This window comes from Bos indicus x Bos taurus, chromosome 4 (genome assembly GCF_003369695.1).
Source record: "Bos indicus x Bos taurus breed Angus x Brahman F1 hybrid chromosome 4, Bos_hybrid_MaternalHap_v2.0, whole genome shotgun sequence".
Taxonomy (NCBI): Eukaryota; Metazoa; Chordata; class Mammalia; order Artiodactyla; family Bovidae; genus Bos; species Bos indicus x Bos taurus.
In genome coordinates, this window is record NC_040079.1 from 77,527,212 (window position 1) to 77,549,226 (window position 22,015).

The window sequence follows — 22,015 nt, forward strand, 5'->3', positions numbered from 1 at the left end:
GTATTACAGCAAAAGGCACATATCACTCTTGAACTGAATATATACGAAATGTCATAGTATATCTCATTGCGCGGCTAAAAAACTTTTTGACTTTTTTAACTTCCCACATTCCCTTTCCCCCAGTCTTTCTGTTTATACATTTGACTACTCTACATAACTTTTACAAGAGAAATCTATGTTATTTGCCCTTTTGAGACTGGCTTGTTTCACTCAGTATGTCTTCAAGTTTTGAAAAGATTTTTAAGTTATTTAAAGTTAGTTACTCTGGATTTGGATAAGTAGGGTGATATAAAAAGTTAAAAAAGAAGAATTAGACCAATATTAATGTTTTACTATATTTATAAATTGAATAAAAGTAATGCATCTCTTGTATAAAATATGAATAGATGTTTTTTAACTATAATGTTTGAAAGATTTTAAGTATTTTTAGAGTTTATTATTAGTATAGAAGTAATTTTGAGTATCAGTTCAGTCCAGTCGCTCAGTTGTGTCCGACTCTTTGTGACCCCATGAACCTCAGCATGCCAGGCCTCCCTGTCCATCACCAACTCCCGGAGTCCACCCAAACCCATGTCCATTGTGTCCGTGATGCCATCCAACCATCTCATCCTCTGTCGTCCCCTTCTCCTCCTGCCCTCAATCTTTCCCAGCATTAGGGTCTTTTCCAATGAGTCAGCTCTTCGCGTTAGGTGGCCAAAGTATTGAAGTTTCAGCTTCAACATCAGTCCTTCCAATGAACATCCAGGACTGATCTCCTTTAGGATGGACTGATTGGATTTCCTTACATCAAACAAGCTTGGAATTAGGTAAGGAAACCAATACTGTGAATTTATCATAGATTATTTTCATGTTTAAAAATAATTATGTTAAATTATGAAGATTTATCTAATGAAGGCTTTATTTTTCTAATACTTGGAAGAATGAATTATAAATAAAAATATCTATAAAATATAAATAAGAATTTCTAAAACCCTGATCTTTTCAAACATATTAGGGTAATTTAGCCAAGACAAAAAATTAAAGACAGAGGAAACAGGACATCTGTGATAGAAGGAAATGGCAACCCATGCCAATATTCTTCACTGGGAAACTCCAAGGACAGAGGAGTCTAGTGGGCTACAGTTCATGGGGTTGCAAGAGTTGCATGTGACTTGGTGACTAAGCCACCACCTTCATAATAGTTACAAAAATCACATTCTATTCAAATCCTTTGAATCTCAAAATTACAATTCATTAACAATCTCTTTGCACCACCATGACCACATAAAACATTATGTGAGTGTGCATATATGCAACACAAACACCTTTTACACAAACAGTAAATATACTTGAAAACTATATATTGCTACATTTCTGAAGTTTTCAAATTTATTGTTTCAGTTGCCTCTAATCTGCTGGCACAGTCTGAGCAAGATGCCATACAAAATAGTATTTTTAACTGAACTATCAAAATTCCTACTCGTCAGTGTTTCTCATATATTTTAGTCAGTAGTCTCAATTTATTTTTCTACCCAATATGATAGCAGAAAACAAATGACAGGAAAACATATTGCTTATAAAATGCACATAAATATTACATCCAGAATGCTTGCATATATTATTTTCCAAATTCAAAATCATTTTTTTCAATCAAAACCGTGGAGCAATCATAAATGAAGGTAACTGGAAACCACCATCACAATATCAATTATCTATTGTTTATATCTCCAAATGCCCTGAATTTCTGTAGGTCTTGGACTTACTGACATCACGCTGAATTAATTAAAACAACATATCTGAAATTCTGTTTTGCTTCCTTGGTCTTTCATAGTCAGAAGAACATGTCTACCCTTGCTAATTCAATACAGCTGTTGAGCAATCACCATTCTTGACTCTTCTCAACTCTCTTCTGCCTAGTTATGAATCTAGAGGTCTTTCAGCAACTGTACTTCTCTTCTCTTTTCTTTCTGTCTAATATGGGCATGTGGAATGTGTGGGGCATTGGAAAAGACCCTGATGCTGGGAAAGACTGAGGGTGGGAGGTAAAGGGAATGACAGAGGATGAGATGGTTGGATGGCATCACCGACTCAATGGACATGAGTTGAGTAAACTCTGGGAGTTGGTGATGGACAGGGAGGCCTGGCCTGCTGCAGTCCATGGGGTTGCAAAGAGTTGGACACGACTGAATGATGAACTGAACCAAATATGTGGGGCATGTAAAGTGATGAGATCCTTTCTGGCAGCCTGGGAAAATGCTAACTGAAGAACAACAGATGTAGTCTGTCCACTAAAGTAGGCTAGAATCATTCGCCTAATATGACATGGATAAACTCACATTTTGTAGTCCAAGATGAGTCTTGGCTTCTGAAAATACATTATCAATTTAAACCAGTTCTTCTACTACAAAAGTACCACGTTAGCAGTCACAACAAAAGAACCTCTTGATTAAGGTGAAAGACCACGGTGAAAAAGCTGGCTTAAAACTAAACATTCAAAAAACTAAGATCATGGACTCCGGTCCCATTACTTCATGGCAAATACACGGGGAAACAAGGGAAACAGTGAAAGACTTTATTTTCTTGGGCTTCAAAATCCCTGCAGATGGTAATTGCAGTCATGAAATTAAAAGATGCATGCTCCTTGGAAGAAAAGCTATGACAAACCTAGCAGCGTATTCAAAAGCAGAGACATCACTTTCCCAACAAAGGCCAGTATAGTCAAAACTATGGTTTTTCCAGTAACAATGTACAGATGTGAGAGTTGGAACATAAAGAAGGGTGAGTGCTGAAGAATTGATGCTTTTGAACTGTGGTGCTGGAGAAGACTCTTGAGAGTCCCTTGGACAGCAAGGATATCAAACCACTCAATCCTAAAGGAAATAAACCCTGACTATTCATTGGAAGGACTGATGCTGAAGCTTCAATACTTTGGTCACCTGATAGGAAGAGCCAACTCATTGGAAAAGACACTGATGCTGGGAAAGATTGAGGGCAGGAGGAGAAGGGGGCAACAGTGAATAAGACGGTTGGATGGCATCACCAACTCAACGGATATGAGTTTGAGCAAACTCTGGGAGATAGTGAAGGGCAGGGAAGCCTGGTATGCTGTAGTCTACAGGGTCGCAAAGAGTCAGACACAACTGAGCAACTGAACAACAACAAGTTGTCTCAAAGTTTACTTACCTAAGAAAACAGTAACAAAAATGGTTGTCTATTCATTCAGGGACTGGCTCTATCTTTTTTTTCCATGGAAAAATCTGCAGAAGTTTCTGAGAATTAATATAAATTTTCTTCCATTAACTAAAATGAATTGTCACATTTGTTTTGGAAGGGCTTTCTTGGCCTCATATTTCACTAATACTTTATCATCCTTCACAATTTATCATAGCATCTTTCAGATAAGGCAATTTTATTGGTATTTACCCACTATCCTTATTATGAAAAATTCTGCTGGTTGCCTACCCAATATTTTGTCGATTCTTTTTTATTTAGAACCAGTTTAGTTTCAGGCCTATCACATGGATTTCAGACCCAGAACATGGATCCATGGATCTAGTCCCCTACCTCCTGAGCTGCCCTTGCAACTTCCAGCATCTCTGTCCTGGCCATTGAGACCTAACACAGAAGGAGGGGGTTTCTTTATTCATTAAACTAAAACTTATATCTGATATCAAGACCCTTTGCATCCATTTCATTTTGGCTAGACTGGGTATTCCTGTTTGGGACTTACATGGACTCTTCGCTCTCTGGTAGACTTGATATTCTGATCACAAACCACAAAGAGAGCTGGACAAGGGAAAAATCCAACATGCTAAGGCCACTGTAGTAAAAGTTAGAAACAGCCTGGGGTTTAATAGCTTCACTGAGCAGCTAAAATATCATTAACTACATAGTTTAGAATATTGTGTTATAAGAGAAAAAGTAAATACTCATTTCTTTATTATGGTTTTGGTTATCTGCAATTATACATGATCCCAATCAATAAACTGCATGAATAGAAAAGTTTTGTATACATATGTGTACATAAAATACATACACTTTTAAAGGCATCTTTTTTATTAGACATTTCAATTAATGAAGGATTAAGCAATGGATATTGGGCAATGTCTGAGCTGTATCTTAAAATAGAGCCTGTATCTTAAGAGTATCTGATTTTAGGTATATAAGTAAACATTTTAAAGAAAACTAAAAAACAGAGTGCCATATACTGATTCTTAAGAAATGTTATATATAATGAAAATAAAAAATAATCTGCTATCTTATCTACCCTAGATATAATTTTTGGTTTTATTATTATTGTTTTTAGAGTTTCTGTTTTTTGTCAGGTCAAATCAATATGCACCTTAAAATTTTGTAAGCTAGGGAGAGTAATTCACTGATTAGGACAGTGCTGTGTGTGTATGAAGAAGAAGGTGGAGATGACTGTCAGGTAAGAAGGTGGAGATGACCGGCAAGTCAAAGTCTGGTTCATTCTGTCATTTATTCATCCTGTGCTTCAGCCAAATGAGCCTATTCTAACATTCTATTGACCTTACATTTCCTTCTCTATAACTCATTTTTTTCCTTTACACTCCATAAAATCCTGAAGTGGGCATTTGATTTTTGTTTGCACGTTTGTACTTTTGGAAGAATTGATGCTTTCAAACAGTTGTGCTGGAGAAGACTCTTGAGAGTTCTTTGGACTACAAGGAGATCAAACCAGTCAATCCTAAAAGAAATCAACCCTGAATATTCATTGGAAGGATTGATGCTGAAGTTGAAGCCCTGATACTGTGACCAACTGACGCGAAGATCCAACTCATTGGAAAAGACCCTGATGCTGGGAAAGACTGAAGACAAAAGAGGAAGGGAGCAGCAGAGGATGACATGGCAAGTTAGTATCACTGACTCAGTGGACATAAGTTTGAGCAAACTCCAGGAGATAGTGGAGGACAGAGGACCCTGGCGTGCTATAGTCCACAGGGTCACAAAAACTTAGACACAACTTAGCGACTGAACAACAGAAATGTTTTTGCTTTATCTTTATAATACCTTCTTCGGTAACAGCACCCTGATTTCACTTTTCAAGTTATGTATCTCTCATATTCTGTATAATGTGGTTAGACCTGTAGTAATTTTTCCCTGTTCTCTCTTATCCAATTAACGTTTCTTTTCTAGAAGTTGTCTTTTAAAATATGTTTATTTATTTATTCTTATTTATTTGGCTGTACCAGGTTTTAGCTGCAGTACATGGGATATTTAGTTGCAGCATGCAAAATCTCAGTTGCAGCATGTGGGCTCTAGCTCCCTGACCAAAGATTGAACCCTAGTCCCCTGTACTGAAAGCATGGAGTCTTAGCCACTGCACCACCAGGGAAGTCCCTAGAAGTTGTCTTTGTAAGTGGAGTTAGACAAGGATATGAATGCAAATGAATACATCCTGAAAGCAGCACCTTGAAAAGTCTACCCATCACTTTTGCTTCCAGGACATACAGAATTGCCCCTTTCCTCTGTTTTTCTAGTCAATTTCTCCCACTTTCCCTTTGTTGTTTTCTACTAAAGAAACATTGTGGATAAGAAAGCCTTCCCTCTGATACTACCGGTTTAATTCATATTCATTCTTCAGCTTAAAATTATCCTTGCCTTGGCATTCCTTGTGATCTTTTGGCCAGAAGTCTTCTTTGTTTTTTGAACTTCCATATCCTGGTGCCCTTTCTTAAACAACTTGTACATTCTAATACACCATAAAGTAACTAGTGGATCTGCCTTAAGTTATATATTAAACTCTAAGCTCGCTGGGACAGGGAATTTCCTAATTATTTGAGGTCTTATCCTCTCTCCTCACTTCAGTCTCTAAAGCAGTGCCTTCTTAATATATGAGACCCAGAAATGTTTGCTGAATAAAATCACAAATGCTATAGTGGACAGAATGCTAGATTAGAGATTTGGAAACTGAGTTTTAATTACCACTCCAACACTTACCCATTGAGTGGTCTTGCACAAATCCTTTAATCATTTCTGGGTCCCATTATTCATGTCTATAAAAGGTGGGTCAGTTTTTACTGCTACAATGGAATACAATTAGACTGGGTGACTTAAACAACAAATAGCTGTTTCTCACAGTTCTGGAACCCAAGAAGTCCAAGATCAAAGAACTGGTGGGTTGAGAGTCTGCTGAGGGTATGCTTCCTGGTCTGCAGATGGCCCACTTCTCCCTGTATCCTCTTACCACTAAGAGAGAAACCAGGTCTCTAGTGTTTTTTTTTTTTTTTATGTGGGTACATATTTCATTCATAAGAGGTCCATCTTCGTGAACTAATTACTTCACAAAGTCCCAATCTTTCCCGATGAGAGCTTAGGATTTTGACCTTTGTAAGAGACACAAACATTCTACCAAAACAATATTTGTAGAACCAAATAAAGTTTCTGCTAGACCCAACTTCTATATTTTCATAAGCTATTTACTAAATATTTCTTATATTTTGTTTTTTTGGGCAATCAACAAAATTATTTTGTTAGTATAATTACAGATAACTAGTTATAGTCCATTAGAAATAAAGACATAGAAAACACAGTAGCATTATTTATAATTGCCAAGATATGGATGCAACCTAAGTACCCACCAACACACAAATGGATAAAGAAGACGTGGTGTGGTGTGGCGTAGTGTGGTGTGTGTGTGTAAAAAAATGTAATACTGTGTGCTGTGCTGTGGTTAGTTGCTCAGTCATGTCCAACTCTGTGACACCAGAGACTGTAGCCCGCCAGGCTCCTCTGTCCATGGGAATACTCCAGGCAAGAATATTGGCGTGGGTTGCCATGCCCTCCGCCAGGGGATTTTCCCAACCCAGGTCTCCTGCATTGCACACAAATTCTTTACCAGGGAAGCCCCAAATATAACACTATTCAGCCATAAAAAAGAATTAAATTTTGCCATTTGCAGCAACATGAACGAAGGTAGAGATCATTATAGTAAGTGAAATATCTAAGGCAGAAAAAGACAAATACTGATAACATCACTTTTATGTGGAATCTAAAAAAATGCATCAAACTAATGATTATAACAACAAAGAAGCAGATTCAAAGATATAGAGAACAAACTAGTGGTTCCTAGTGGGAAGAAGGAAATGAGGAGGGGCAATACAGGGGTGTAGGGTTAAGCAGTACACACTATTAGATATAAAACAAACTACAAGGATATATTGTACAACATAGGGAATATAGGCAATATTTTATAATAACTATACATGGAATACAATCTTTAAAAGTTGTGGATAACTCTATGCTTATAACATATAATATGAAATATCAAATATACTTCAATTTTTAAAAAAAGAGAACAAGGATAACCCCAATGGATAATTTCCATTTAACATTTTTTTTAAATCATCCAAATTGTCCAGGAAGCTAAGATCATCAACAGAAAATTGATTTCACATGTTGTCATTGTCAAACTAGTAGTAAAATAATCAAGTAAAGCAGTCTGTAAGGAATTGGAAGAAAGGGAAAAAAATATATCCATTTGCCTCAGGATATGTCTGTCCATGAATGACTGCAAGTTTATTTTATGCTAATTTATTAGATGGTGAGGAGGTTGAGGAGAAAGGAAAGTACAAGGCTTTGTTGCTATGTTCCTTTTTCAGGAATAGTTTCAGTTGACTCATCTCAAAAATGAATAAATAAATCACAGAAAGTTGTTTGGTTCTTTTAAGATCCACAGCCACACAGCAAGTAACAGACATATTTAATCCAGTCTACTGGGACAGGTTCCATCCCCTTTTTAGGTGAAAAATTGTGCTTTGGTTTCTGATGATCTAGAAAGCTATCTCATTTTCAGGTGACTAGAGTTTTGTACACAATTACTGAACACATTTGATCTATACTCATTTTTCTATAAATTATGAGCCAGTAAAATCATCCTTCCCCTAATAATTCTCTTTTGCCTATTTTAAAGAGAAGCAAAAATATAAGGCCCTTGATAACTCATTGCCAATGTCATGGTTAATTATTTTTCATAGTCAAAAACATTTAGGTATATGAATAATTGTAACCCTTCCATGCTTTAATCACAATACTAGAGAGTTCAGTCAATCTTTTAATCATGATTTAATATCTTTGTGTGTGGTTTTTCTTCAAAATTTCAGTAGTATCACATATTTTGTATAAGAAATGCAAAAATAAAAAAGACGAAAATATATTAAACAGTTGCAGATCATTAGGAGATTCAAAACTAGAGAGAATAACTGGTATTTCAGAAAAAAATGAAAGAGAATTATAAGCGGCTGACAATATTCTCCAGTTCTATTGAAAATGGCTTTGTTTTTAATCATTTCCTTCCCCCCACTATTGTACAGATGGGATATTGAGTTTCATTTTTCATTGTTAGTCTCAGTCTCAAAGTAAATATTAAAGTTGTTCTTATAATTATAAGTTCCCATGGGGAAGGGAAAACGAATATTCACTCTTTTCCTGGCATTGCGCTAGGTGTTGTACATGCATTACTGAAAATTTTACAATGAAGAAATGTAAAGGACAGGATATACCTGAAAGCAAACTCAGGTGCATCTAAATTTTCTATAATACCTCAAGACAGCTAGTTTCATCTAGGAACAGGGCATTATCTACTGATTTCCTGGACTTGCCAAATTCATTTTTTTTTCTTTTAAAAAAATTTTTATTTTTAATTGGAGCCTAATTGCTTTACAATGTTGTGTTGGTTTCTGGTGTACAACAATATGAATCAGCTACAAGGATACATATATCTCCTCCCTGTTGAGCCTCCTTTCTCCCCATCCCACCTCTCTAAACCATCACAGAGCACCAGGCTGAGCTCCCTGTGTTATACAGCAATTTCCCAGTAGCCATTTATTTTGCAAATGAGTAATGTATATATTTCACAGCTGTCTTTCACAGACCTAGAGAATGGACTAGGGGACACAGTGAGGGAAGGAGAGATTGGGATGAACTGAGAGAGTAGACTTGTGTAACTCTTAAATGTTAGATGTTCTTTAAAAAAGCAAGATTCAACTAATAAAGAAAAAAAAAAAGACACGTGACCAAAAATGAATCTGACCTAAATTCAATTTATAAACCAGAAGTTATACCACTGTAAATTACTAATAAAACATCTGTTAGGATAGTTATGTGTGGATTTGAAACCACTGAAGTTTAATAAACTGTGGAAGTATTAGTTGCTCAGTTGTGGCCAACTCTTTGTGACCCCATGGGCAAAGAAGGCCACCAGGCTCTTCTGTCCATTGAATTCTCCAGGCAAGAATACTGGTCAGTTGCCCTTCCCTTCTGCAGGGGATCTTTCTGACCCAGGGAATGAACCCAGGTCTTCTGCATTGTAGGCAGATTCTTTACCTGAGCCACCAGGGAACCCCGAAGCTCTTAAGTTTCTACATAAAATTGTTAAGGTCAAAAAAAGAAACTATTGTTCAAAACATAAATTAGCAGGCAGTTTACTTTTTTAAATTTAGGATCTTAGTTTACTGTCTTTTAAACTTTCTTTTAAAACTGAAGTGTAATTTTTTTTAATGCAGTGATAAAATATCACAAGTGTTTCATTCTTAGAAAATCCAATTTAAGAATTTAGCCACATTAATTTTAAAAAGTACAGAATAAACTCATACAAGGTACACATTCATTTATAATATAAAACTAAAAGGGAACATGTGAATAGTATTTTAAAAACTATTTATGATCCTAATTAGTTTAATATTAGTAAGATATCCACAAGTTAACTAAAAATTAAATATAGTCATATATTTAAATCATATTTTTAAATAGGTCATCAGTTAGTTCAGTTGCTCAGAGGTGTCGGACTCTGCAACCCCATGGACTGGAGCATGCCAGGCCTTCCTATCCATTACTAAATCCCGGAGTTTACTCAAACTCATGTCCATTGAGTCGGTGATATCATCCAACCATCTCCTCCTCTGTTGTCCCCTTCTCCTCCTGCCTTCAATCTTTCCCAGCATCAGGGTCTTTTCAAATGAGTCAGCTCTTCGTTTTAGGTGGCCAAAGTATTAAGAGTTTCAGCTTCAACATCAGCTCCTTCTTCCAAGTAACAAGTGTCTTTTAATTTCATGGATGCATTCACCATCTGTAGTGATTTTGGAGCCCCCCAAAATAAAGTCAGCCACTGTTTCCAATGTTTCCCCATCTATTTGCAATGAAGTGATGGGACCAGATGCCATGATCTTTGTTTTCTGAATGTTGAGCTTTAAGGCAACTTTTTCACTCTCCTCTTTCACTTTCATCAAGAGGCTCTTTAATTCTTCTTCACTTTCTGTCATAAGGGTAGTGTCATCTGCATATCTGAGGTTATTGATATTTCTCCTAGCAATCTTGATTCCAGCTTGTGCTTCATCCAGCCCATAAATAGGTCATAATAAGAGTAAAACTGACAAGGCTTTAGTAGCATTAGGGGCTTCCCTGATGGCTCCATGGTAACGAAACTGTTTGCAATACAGGAGACACGGGCTTGATTCCCTGGGTTGGGACGATTCCCTGGAGAAGGAAATGGCAACCCACTCCAGTATTCTTGACTGGGAAATCCCATGGACAGTGGAGCCTAGTGGGCTACAGTCCATGGAGTCTCAAGAATCGGACAGGACTTAGAAACTAAACCACCACCACCTAGTAGGATGAGATCTGTAAATATTTGACATTATTTTGTGTTTTGAGAACTAAAATCAAGGTGAGTTCTGTCATTTTATTTTTTTCTAACCCGCTGCAACTTTTTTTTCCCTTTCTTTTTAATTTTATTTTATTTTTTAACTTTGCAATATTGTATTGGTTTTGTCATATATCAAAATGAATCCGCCACAGGTATACATGTGTTCCCCATCCTGAACCCTCCTCCCTCATCCCTCCCCATACCATCCCTCTGGGTCATCCCAGTGCACCAGCCCCAAGCATCCAGTATCGTGCATCGAATCTGGGCTGGCGACTAGTTTCATATATGATATTATATATGTTTCAATGCCATTCTCCCAAACTTTAAGCTACTGGGTGACCTGGTACAAGATAGATGGCCCACTGTGAACGTCTTCATGGTAAGAAGTATCATGAATAAACACATTAGCCAAACTGACTAAAAAGAAACCACAATTTTATTTGTGAGCTCATTTTATAATTCAGTAAAATACATTCCTTACAAGACATTCCAAAGAACAGACTAATATATCCTCCATAGATTGTGTGAGGATTGATCATTTCTAATGAAGTTAAAGCAATTCTAGGCACATGATTTGAACCGTTATATGGCTGACTTCAAATGATGAAGAATATGTTTTAGAAGTTTATTTTGGAGTACATAATGGTTTATCCCATAGAAATAATGCTGTATATTATAATCATGTCTTTGGCTCAAGTTTTAAACCAGTTAGGCACCTAAAATATATTATTCGTGGTATGTTGGATTTGTGTTGTCACACATTGCCATGTATAACAATGCTTCCAGCGAACAGAAGAATAATGGCTAAAGTTCCAAGTTAGGCTGACAGGTCTTCAAAACTCAAAACCCTCCTTTCACAAGAAGAGTTATATAGAACACTCCCAGCTTAAGTAACATGGTGGGAATTCTTGCTGCTTTGTTAAAGATTCCTCAGGGCAAGAATGGGTTAGGAGTGAGTAGAAGAGTAGCAGACTATTGGGAGATAAATTCATTTTGCTTTTGTATAAAGAGTTATGGTGAGCAATTTCTGTGCTGAGCAATTTTTCTGCCATGCTATAAGTAAGCAACTAGAAGGGAAAAAAGGGTTGGGCGCATAAGAAAGCATGTCTCCAAAGGAGATATGGATAGCTTTCCCTTCTCCAAGGGACCTTCCTGACCCAGGGATGAAACCCAGGTCTCCCACATTGCAGGCAGATTCTTTACCATCTGAGCCACCAGGGAAGCCCGTCAGAGCCATCTGGTTATTTTGCATGTGAAACATGAAGCAGCCTATAAAACACCTTGGAGTGGCCATAAAGAAAGCCACTCCTGCTAGAGGAGTGTGTCTCCTTCCTCATGGTACTATACCCAAAGAAAGCTTTGTTTCAGGTTCAGGCTCTAGCATGCAAAATGCTGAGCTTAATACTTGAGGAAACAAAGCATGAGTACACAGGACTTGGTGACTGAAGTGTATTTGGCTTTGGCCAAGAAGAATAAGTTTTCATCAAAAAGATCTCTAGTAGAGTGATTGAGAAATTGTTGGCAACATTGGCAGAAATTAAACTGTTGGAACAAGAAGGCCTTTTCTTTTGTTTTTAGGGGTGTGGCAACCTGACCACCTGTAACAGTTACATGTTGGATGGATGACACAAAAGAAGGTAAAAGAAGAAAGAATCTAATGTGAGTGATATTATCATAGCTTATCCCTCTTAAATAATTGACTTTATATTCCTCTTAAAAATCAAGGAAATCGGAACAGAATTCTCCTTGGGAATAGAGTTTTCCAAAATCTATTTTAGGATGATGCTTTTAAATTTATAAGACCTAGATCATTTATATGCAGCACTGATGGATAATTTGAATGGAAATATTATAGTCACATGTCCATGATAAAATTGCAAAAGCCTGAAATAATGATACAGAACTTAACAGTGATTACCTTCACAAGTGGCTCTTAGAAACAGAAAGGCAATAAATCACTACCATTCTTTCTAAACAACTATCATCTTATCAGCAAGTTAAATGATACAGATAGCTATCATGTTCTTCATAAGCATGATACAAATCATCAAGAAGCTGCAACAAATCTCTCAGCCCTAAATACCGTGTTTAGAATTACCTTCTCTTTGCCAGTTGCACTTGGTTAATATTTCTGCTCACATATTACTCCTTACCCCATTTAAATTTGCACATCACCCACAACCCCATCCCTGTCATTTACTATCCTCCAAACCCACCTATTTACATAACAATTACCATTATGTAAATATGACATATTTACTTAATTGTTTATTTTCTAAGTTATTTCTTAGACTGTAAGTTCCACAAGAGAGAGAGCCTGATACATAGTAGGTTTCAATAAATAGTTGCTCATTAAAAATTAAAATGGATGCAAATAAAAGCAATTTTAGAGAGACTATACTATAAATCAATAATAATAAGATATCATTATGTCTCAAAAATGCCTAATTTTTCTACATTAGATGTTTAACAGGCTCTGTGGCTTATTCATATGAAGAGCTCAATTAATATCCAGACCATGAAGGGCAATTAGCAATTTTTATAAATTATGCAGCTCTTTATATTTCAGTCACAATTGCTACTTGGTGGCATCTTGAGGTCAAGTTTTTTATCTTGATTAAAGATGTCTATATAAAAAATATTTACTGAATTAGGCTTCCTGATGTAAAATGCATATTTAGTTTATTCTATTAATAATAAAATTATCCTATAATCAAAGCATGTTTTTGTAAGAAAAATTTCTTTGAAGTTAAAATATATGATGATTTATGAATATATTTTTTATTTCCTGTTGTAAAAGTTGATTCACATTTGTCATCCAAAACAATCTTCAACAATATTTTTATGAAAAAACCACCAAATATAAATTAAAAATTGAAAATAATCCTTACTATCTTTAAGATATTAACACAAGATATGAAACTGTACAGAAAGTTAATTTTGCAACCTGCTATAATGTTACAAGAATGTACCAGAAAATAACGGTACCAATTCTAATGCATCATTTTAGTCCCCAGCTGATAATTGGAAGTAAAGTTTTAAGTAAAAACAAAAAATTTTGACCCACTGAATCATTATGAGGAAAAATGGATGCCAAATGCAATTATTTTTAGTTTGTAATTTTTCAGGCTTTAACAGTATTTGCTAAATAGATATTCTCTATCATTCCTTTGATTTTAATCAACATAAGATACTGGACACATGACCCATTCTGAAAGTGTAACATCAAATTTAGGATTAAATTTATTTCTTAGCCATCAATTTAGTATCAAGTGTTAAATTTTTTAAATATATAAAAATCTTGAAGTAGAAACAGTCCATCTGTAGCTTTTGGAGAATCTATTATTAACATTAAGCCTGCAGCAAAGAACACTAATCAAATGAAAGAGTTTCTAAACAAAATATTTAACACTTGAAGTAATAAGCATATGGTAAGAATATTGGGATTTCATTGGTTGGTCATTTATTATTAAAGGTAACCAGCCAAAATAAACATTCTAAAGTCTTTAGAATATTTCCATAGTTGTAAAAAATCTCTCAGGTAGAACAGCTTATGGCTGGATAGAGTCATTTTGTTTACTGTGACAAATTATCTCCCAGTGATGAAGAATGACTGTAATAAATGGTAGTAAACTGATAATGCATGAATTCTTTAAAAAAAATGGTTTTATCCAAAAAACTATAAGGAAAGAGATTGTTGAAGCCCAGTCTAGATTACCTCATCTCATTGAAGGATGTTCTTAAATCTGTTCTATTGACAGAACTCTTGTTTCTTCCCTGGTCTTTGTTTCTATACCAGTAAAACAATATTGGACACGGAAATTCTCAGTGTATTATCTACACTGAAGATGTTCAGAAGGTGATGGGCTATAAGTAAATGTGCTTCAAAACATAATATTATTTAATCCAAGGAAGGTACACAGTTTTATTACCTAAAGACTTTATACTATTTGATGACCTGTGTGAAGTAAGTCTTTCCGTAAACTGAATTCAAAGAATCATTTTGGTTCTAGCTTTTTGTTTGCTTTTATAACATGTATTATCATTTTTGTTAAAAACATTTTGGAATAAACACTGGGGTATGTTTCTGTGTGTGTGTGTGTGTGTAAGATGTACAAGAAAATTGAATCTATACCTTCACTTCAGTTCAGTCACTTAGTCATGTCTAGTTCTTTGTGACCACATGGACTGCAGCACGCCAGGCCTCCCTGTCCATCACCAATTGCCAGAGTTCACTCAAACTCATGTCCATTGAGTTGGTGACGCCATCCAACCATCTTATCCTCTGTTGTCTCCTTCTCCTCCCGCCTTCAATCTTTCCCAGCATCAGGGTCCCTTCCAATGAGTCAGCTCTTCACATCAGGTGGCCAAAGTATTGGAGTTTCAGCTTCAACATCAGTCCTTCCAATGAATATTCAGGACTGATTTCCTTTAGGATGGACTGGTTGGCTCTCATTGCAGTCCAAGAGACTCTCAAGAGTCTTCTCCAACACCACAGTTCAAAAGCACCAAGTCTTTGGTGCTCAGCTTTTTTTTTTTTCTTTAATTTTTTTAAAAATTTACTTTATTTTATTTTTAAAGCTTTTATTATAGTCCAACTCTCACATCCATACATGACTACTGGAAAAACCATAGCATTGATTAAACAGACCTTTGTTGGCAAAGTAATATCTCTGATTTTAATATGCTGTCTAGTTTGGTCAAAACTTTCCTTCCAAGGAGTAAGCATCTTTTAATTTCATGGATGCAGTCACCATCTGTAGTGATTTTGGAGCCCCCAAAAATAAAGTCTGCCATTGTTTCCAATGTTTCCCCATCTATTTGCCATGAAGTGATGGGACTGGATGCCATGATCTTTGTTTTCTGAATGTTAAGCTTTAAGCCAACTTTTTCACTCTCCTCTTTCACTTTCATCAAGAGGCTCTTTAGTCCTTCTTCACTTTCTGGCATAGGGTGGTGTCATCTGCATATCTGAGGTTATTGATATTTTTCCTGGCAATCTTGATTCCAGCTTGAGCCAGCCCAGCATTTCTGATTATGTACTCTGCATATGAGTTAAATAAGCAGGGTGACAAGATACAGCCTTGATGTATTCCTTTCCCTATTTGGAACCAGTTTGTTGTTCCATGTTGAGTTCTAACTGTTGCTTCCTGACCTGCACACAGATTTCTCAAGAGGGAGGTCAGGTGGTCTGGTATTCCCATCTCTTTCAGAATTTTCCACAGTTTGTGGTGATCCACACAGTCAAAGGCTTTGGTATAGTCAATAAGGCAGAAATAGATTTTTTTCTGGAACTCTCTTGCTTTTTCAAGATGTTGGCAATTTGATCTCTGGTTCCTCTGCCTTTACTAAAAACCTGCTTCAACGTCTGGAAGTTCATGGTTCACATACTGTTGAAGCCTGGCTTGGAGAATTTTGAGCATTACTTTACTAGTGTGTAAGATGAGTGCAAATGTGTGGTAGTTTGAGCATTCTTTGGCATTGCCTTTCTTTGTGATTGGAATGAAAACTGAACTTTTCCAGTCCTGTGGCCACCGCTGAGTTTTCCAAATGTTTTGGCATATTGAGTGTAGCACTTTCACAGCATCATCTTTTAGGATTTGAAACAGTTCAACTGGAATTCCATCACCTCCACTAGCTTTGTTCATAGGGATGCTTCCTAAAGCCCATTTGACTTCACATTCCAGGATATCTGGCTCTATAACTTCGGAACAGTTAAATTGCCTTAATTAAGACCCAATAATCCAGAGGCAATTGCTTAGAGGCTTCAAATATTATTTTAAATCTACATTGGTGTATTATTAATTATCATAAGGAATGTTAAAGTTAACTTCCATTGACAAAATTGTATTCAGGGTAAGAGTTGGTAAGAAAAGTGTAGTGGTTTAATTGTTTTTCCATGAATAGGGCATAATACCTTGTCACAACAGATTAAAGACATTGGAACAAGCCTTTGGATCTCCTAGATCTGTTCTGCATAATATTTAACCAAGTGGTGGTGAATAAACTGCTTTATACTGTTCAGAAACTGAGAGTATGAAACATTTATAGCAATTTTTATGTGATTCTATGGGTTTTAAATCTAATAAAATCACACCAGCAAAACCCACTGGGGACTTGAATTCTGATTTTTTTTTTTTGTAACTTAATTTTATTGTATTTTACAAAAGTATTGATCTGCAAGAGATTAGAAAATAAATGATACACTTAAACAAACAATCCTAGTTTCCTTGCTAGTCTTATGTCCTTGTATCTAGCCTAAACAGAGTCTGCTGGTCTTACCATCTAAAATTAACGAATCCTCAGAGGTGAATCTTTTATGTATGGAGTTGTCACAGTGCCTGAAGATCAAGTCTTTTGTATAACTATTTTGTTTTTGTTTTTCTTTTTTTTTCTACTTTAAAGTAAAAATTGGTATGTTTGCTTAAACTTGACCTTTCAAATGTAACATAATGGTTTTTCAAATTACTTTTCAATGTAACAACACCCCTGTTATCCAGGCTGTGGTTGAGGAGACATACAGCCTGTACCTTCCTCTATATAAATTCCAATATTTACCAAAAATTTTCCAAGCTGCTAAAATGCCAAATTGTTCAGATCATTATGTCATTTATTTTCCTACTTCAGCCTTTTCCCCAGATCTCCTATTTGGAAATCCATGTAATTTGTAGTTCCTATGTTTTTTTTCAAATGCTTAGAGGTACAGACTCATGAGGAAGATGAACATAATCATGCACAGTCTTTGTGGCAGAGCCAAACTATTACTAAAATTATAAAACAAACACAAGAAACTTTCTCCAGGGAGTTATAACTAAATCTCCACTACGAGCTGTCTCACTTGTCAATTAGCTACAGCATGGCCAAAATGGCAGCAGGTAAATGTAAACAATTCAATGCTGACCATGAAAATGAGAGTCACTCAGTTGTGTCCAACTTTCTGTGACCCCATGGACTATACAGTCCATGGCATTCTCCAGGCCAGAATACTGGAGTATGTAGCCTTTTCCTTCTCCAGGGGATCTTCCCAACCCAGGGATCAAACCCAGGTCTCCCTCACTGCAGGCAGATTCTTTACCAGCTAAGCTACAAGGGAAGCCCAAGAATATTGGAGTGGGTAGCCTATCCCTTCTCCAGCGGATCTTTCCCACCCAGCAATTGAGCTGGGGTCTCCTGCACTGCAGGCAGATTCTTTACCAACTGAACTACCAGGGAAGCCCAATACTAACCCATAAGCACATAAAAAACAACCACTCACTAGAGCCTTGGTTATGGTGAATGTATGCTTCAGTAGTACTTTTAAATACCAAGGATAGTTATATGGCAATAACAACTGACAGCTTTACCAGATTAAACTGTTATCTAATCTTGTATCAACTTCAATAAAGATGAATTTCCTAAAAAGGAATTAGGGCTCTCAGTAGCTGTCTAGAGAAGACTGGCAATTTGACTGATGTCTTGAATGTAAACCTTAATGATTACCACTCAGATTTTTTTTTAAAGTCCTACAATTGTCTCTCATAGTCTTATTACAAGGGAAATAGTCACCTCTATAGATGTTTTTCCACATAAAATAAAATGAAAGGTATATGATTCTTTTTATACAACATTAGTTTTAGAATATCTCCTATCCAAAAACATGCTCATTTATGAACACTAGATTCCTAAAAAATAAAAGAAAGAAAAAAGGTGATGTTTCCTCTGGAATTTAAGGTGAATTACTGTTGCTCTGCCAAAAAAAATGGGTTTTCTTTTCTGAGATATTTGAATGAAAGCAGTGAAAGTCTATTAACATTCTAATATTCATACTGCATTTTTGTGTTGGTCCTTAAACAATTTTTAAAATACAGGTTTATCTAGTATTTTAGTATATTAGTAAAATTAGTAAATATTAGTAATTAGTAAAATAGCTGCCTTATGTCACACAAACATCTTTAACATAACAGCACAATCATGTTAGTGAATTAAAATATAAAAAAAATCTCAGGAATCACCTTTTATTCAGTTTTTATAAAAGCAGCTAAAGGCATAATTATGTAAATTCCAAAGAGAACTGTTTAAACCAAATCATAAAGTACACAGGAATTTAGCTCAAAATTGGTTTCAGATCAGATCAGTCGCTCAGTCGTGTCCGCCTCTTTGCGACCCCATGAATCGCAGCATGCCAGGCCTCCCTGTCCATCACAAACTCCTGGAGTTCACTCACACTCACGTCCATTGAGTCAGTGATGCCATCCAGCCATCTCATCCTCTGTCGTCCCCTTCTCCTCCTGCCCCCAATCCCTCCCAGCATCAGAGTCTTTTCCAATGAGTCAACTCTTCACCTGAGGTGGCCAAAGTACTGGAGTTTCAGCTTTAGCATCATTCCTTCCAAAGAAGATATCATAAAATATATAAAACAGAACATATATCTACTCATTAAATCAAGTTTTAAATTAGTTAATAAAAGTATTGGTTTCTTGAGATTAGGAATAGTTTTCCCTCCAAATAACATAGAACTTAGGATTCAATGTGGATTTAGTTAATTTCTTTTCTGAATATAAATGCATATATAAAGAACAATGTGATAGAAACTCAATTTATAATCTTGTAAATTATATGAGAAAATACACTTTAGATTTTGCTGTAAGAAAATACTTGAATTTAAAACACTGATAAGCAATTTTTCCTGTCAACTCAGTAAATAGAATAGTTTTAAATTATTTCCATAGAAATATATATGGTGAGAAACAATGAAATTTTGTAATGAATGTATGCTCAGTTGCTCAGTTGTGTTTGGCTCTTTGTGACCCCATGGACTGTAGCCCACCAGGCTTTGCTGTCCACGGAATTTTCAGGCAATAATACTGAAGTGGTTTGCCATTTCCTACTCCAGGGATCCTCCTGATCCAGAGATTGAACCCATATCTCCTGCATTTGTAATGAATAGATATGTGCAAAGCAGTTGCAGGAAGAACTGCAAATCTGAACGTGAATAGTAAGCTCATAAATGATTCATACTTTCTCAACTATCAAAAGATACATTATAAAGTTTGACAAGTCAGTAAGTTAGGATGAACTAAATAAAACACCACATGTAAAAATCTTATAGAACTTTCATATGAACTATCCCATTTCATCTCAAAAACATTACAAAATATGCAAAGCAAAAGCAGGTATCTTTATCCCTATCTGAGGAAGCCAGTGCTGAAATAGTGTACTTGACATGAATATTTTCACACAGCTAGAATGAAGTGATATTTAATTCATTGGTCCTTTTGCACAATTCCTCCCCCAATCACTATGTGTCAAACAGTGGGTATATTTCCAGTGTGATTGTGACTCAATGATCTTTGTCTACCTGTGACCCACTAATAATGTATTCTATACAACTGGAGATACCAGGATGCTATTCAAAGAATACAAGGTAGCCATGGGTACAGAGCGGGATTTCAGCTGTCTCTTCTTTGTTTAAAGCAGTTAAGCACAGTTTAGGCAGTTAGAGCAAGTTTAAGGATTTCAAGCTCTCATTCATATAATACCATAAATCCTAGGGTAGATTTGTAACACATCTGTATTTTCAGGGATTTTTTCCTTGGACTTCCCAATGCCCAAAACAAAGCCTGATTCCAGGAAATGAAGGTCATAACAGAGTAAAGATAGATAAAGTAGACGAACTGAAAAAGAAGAAGGAATTACAAACCAAATACTGAATGAGATGACCTCCAGCAGTAAATTTAAACATTTATGAGACCCCATCAAGATCCAAATCTAAAGATAAATCTTTAGATAAAATCTTTAAGATAAAAATTAAAATTTTAACAAAGTGAGCAGTTTTAGAAAGTCAGATATAAAAATTACAAAGTTAATATTATGTCTTGTTCACTTTCAGAGAAGGCAATGGCACCCCACTCCAGTACTGTTGCCTGGAAAATCCCATGGATGGAGGAGCCTGGTAGGCTGCAGTCCATGGGGTCGCTAAGAGTCAGGCACAACTGAGCAACTTCACTTTCACTTTTCACTTTCATGCATTGGAGAAGGAAATGGCAACCCACTCCAGTATTCTTACCTGGAGAATCCCAGGGACAGAGGAGCCTAGTGGGCTGTCGTCTGTGGGGTCGCACAGAGTCGGACACGACGGACATGACTTAGCAGCAGCAGCAGAAGCAGAAGCTTGTTCACTTTGTAGACAAAATGACTGCCTTTCATTCACACAGGTTTTCAGTGTCAGGTTAAGATTAAACTTAACCAAGATAAAATTATAAATTCTGACACTTAAACTTTGTGTTGACATGTGGCTACAGCTAGAAATCCAGCCAACTATGAGTTACTGACAGAAAGACAAGAACGAGCAAAGTATTTTCTTCTCTATACACATTGAGAGTAATACAATATCTAAAGCAGTTTCCCCAAGTTTGTTCCACAAGATATTAATCACTAAAATGTGGGGGAAAAAAGTATTCTGTGGTCAAATAAATTTGAGAATCATTGGGTTAAAAAAAATTAAAGTTTTCTTTATTTCAGAGTTATAATGGCCTTAATTATAGTCGTGGTCAGGTCTAGTGGTCACTAAATCTCAATTTTTGTAGAGTATCTACAAAAAAAGTAGGGGTGTGTTTTAGGTGTGTATGTTTGGAAATGTTACCCTATGGAAATGATATATTTATTCTTCCTGCCATACCACAACCCCAATCCTTGAACTTGACCAAAGTTGACATTGAAATGGTAACCACGGTTCTTGGTACGTTTCTGAACGTCATGCACCACTGTTGTTTTAGACTACTGTCCCCTAAATAAGGAAAGAATTTTGCAGTTATGAGCAGATCAGGGCTGCTTCCCAGTTCCACTTAAAATGACTGGCTTTTAAAAAACAATTACAAATGAAGCAGGGAGGAAAAAAGAAAAAAGAATTAAAAGAAATGAGAACAACCTCAGAGACCTCTGGGACAATGTTAAATGCCCCAACATTCGAATCATAGGAGTCCCAGAAGAAGAAGACAAAAAGAAAGGCCATGAGAAAATACTTGAGGAGATAATAGTTGAAAACTTCCCTAAAATGGGGAGGGAAATAGCCACCCAAGTCCAAGAAACCCAGAGAGTCCCAAACAGGATAAACCCAAGGTGAAACACCCCAAGACACATATTAATCAAATTTACAAAGATCAAACACAAACAGCAAATATTAAAAGCAGCAAGGGAAATACAACAACTCACAGGGGATCCCCATAAGGATAACAGCTGATCTTTCAATAGAAACTCTTCAAGCCAGAAAGGAATGGCAGGACATACTTAAAGTGATGAAAGAGAAAAACCCACAACCCAGATTACTGTACCCAGCAAGGATCTCATTCAAATATGAAGGAGAAATCAAAAGCTTTATAGACTAGCAAAAGCTGA

General features: G+C 36.1%; 1 protein-coding gene across 11 annotated transcripts in view; it reads right to left on the bottom strand.

Moving 5' to 3' along the window:
* Positions 1-22,015, bottom strand: part of MAGI2 (membrane associated guanylate kinase, WW and PDZ domain containing 2) — a 1,464,809-nt gene that overhangs the window by 1,053,333 nt on the left and 389,461 nt on the right. The gene's annotated exons all lie outside the window — the stretch shown is intronic.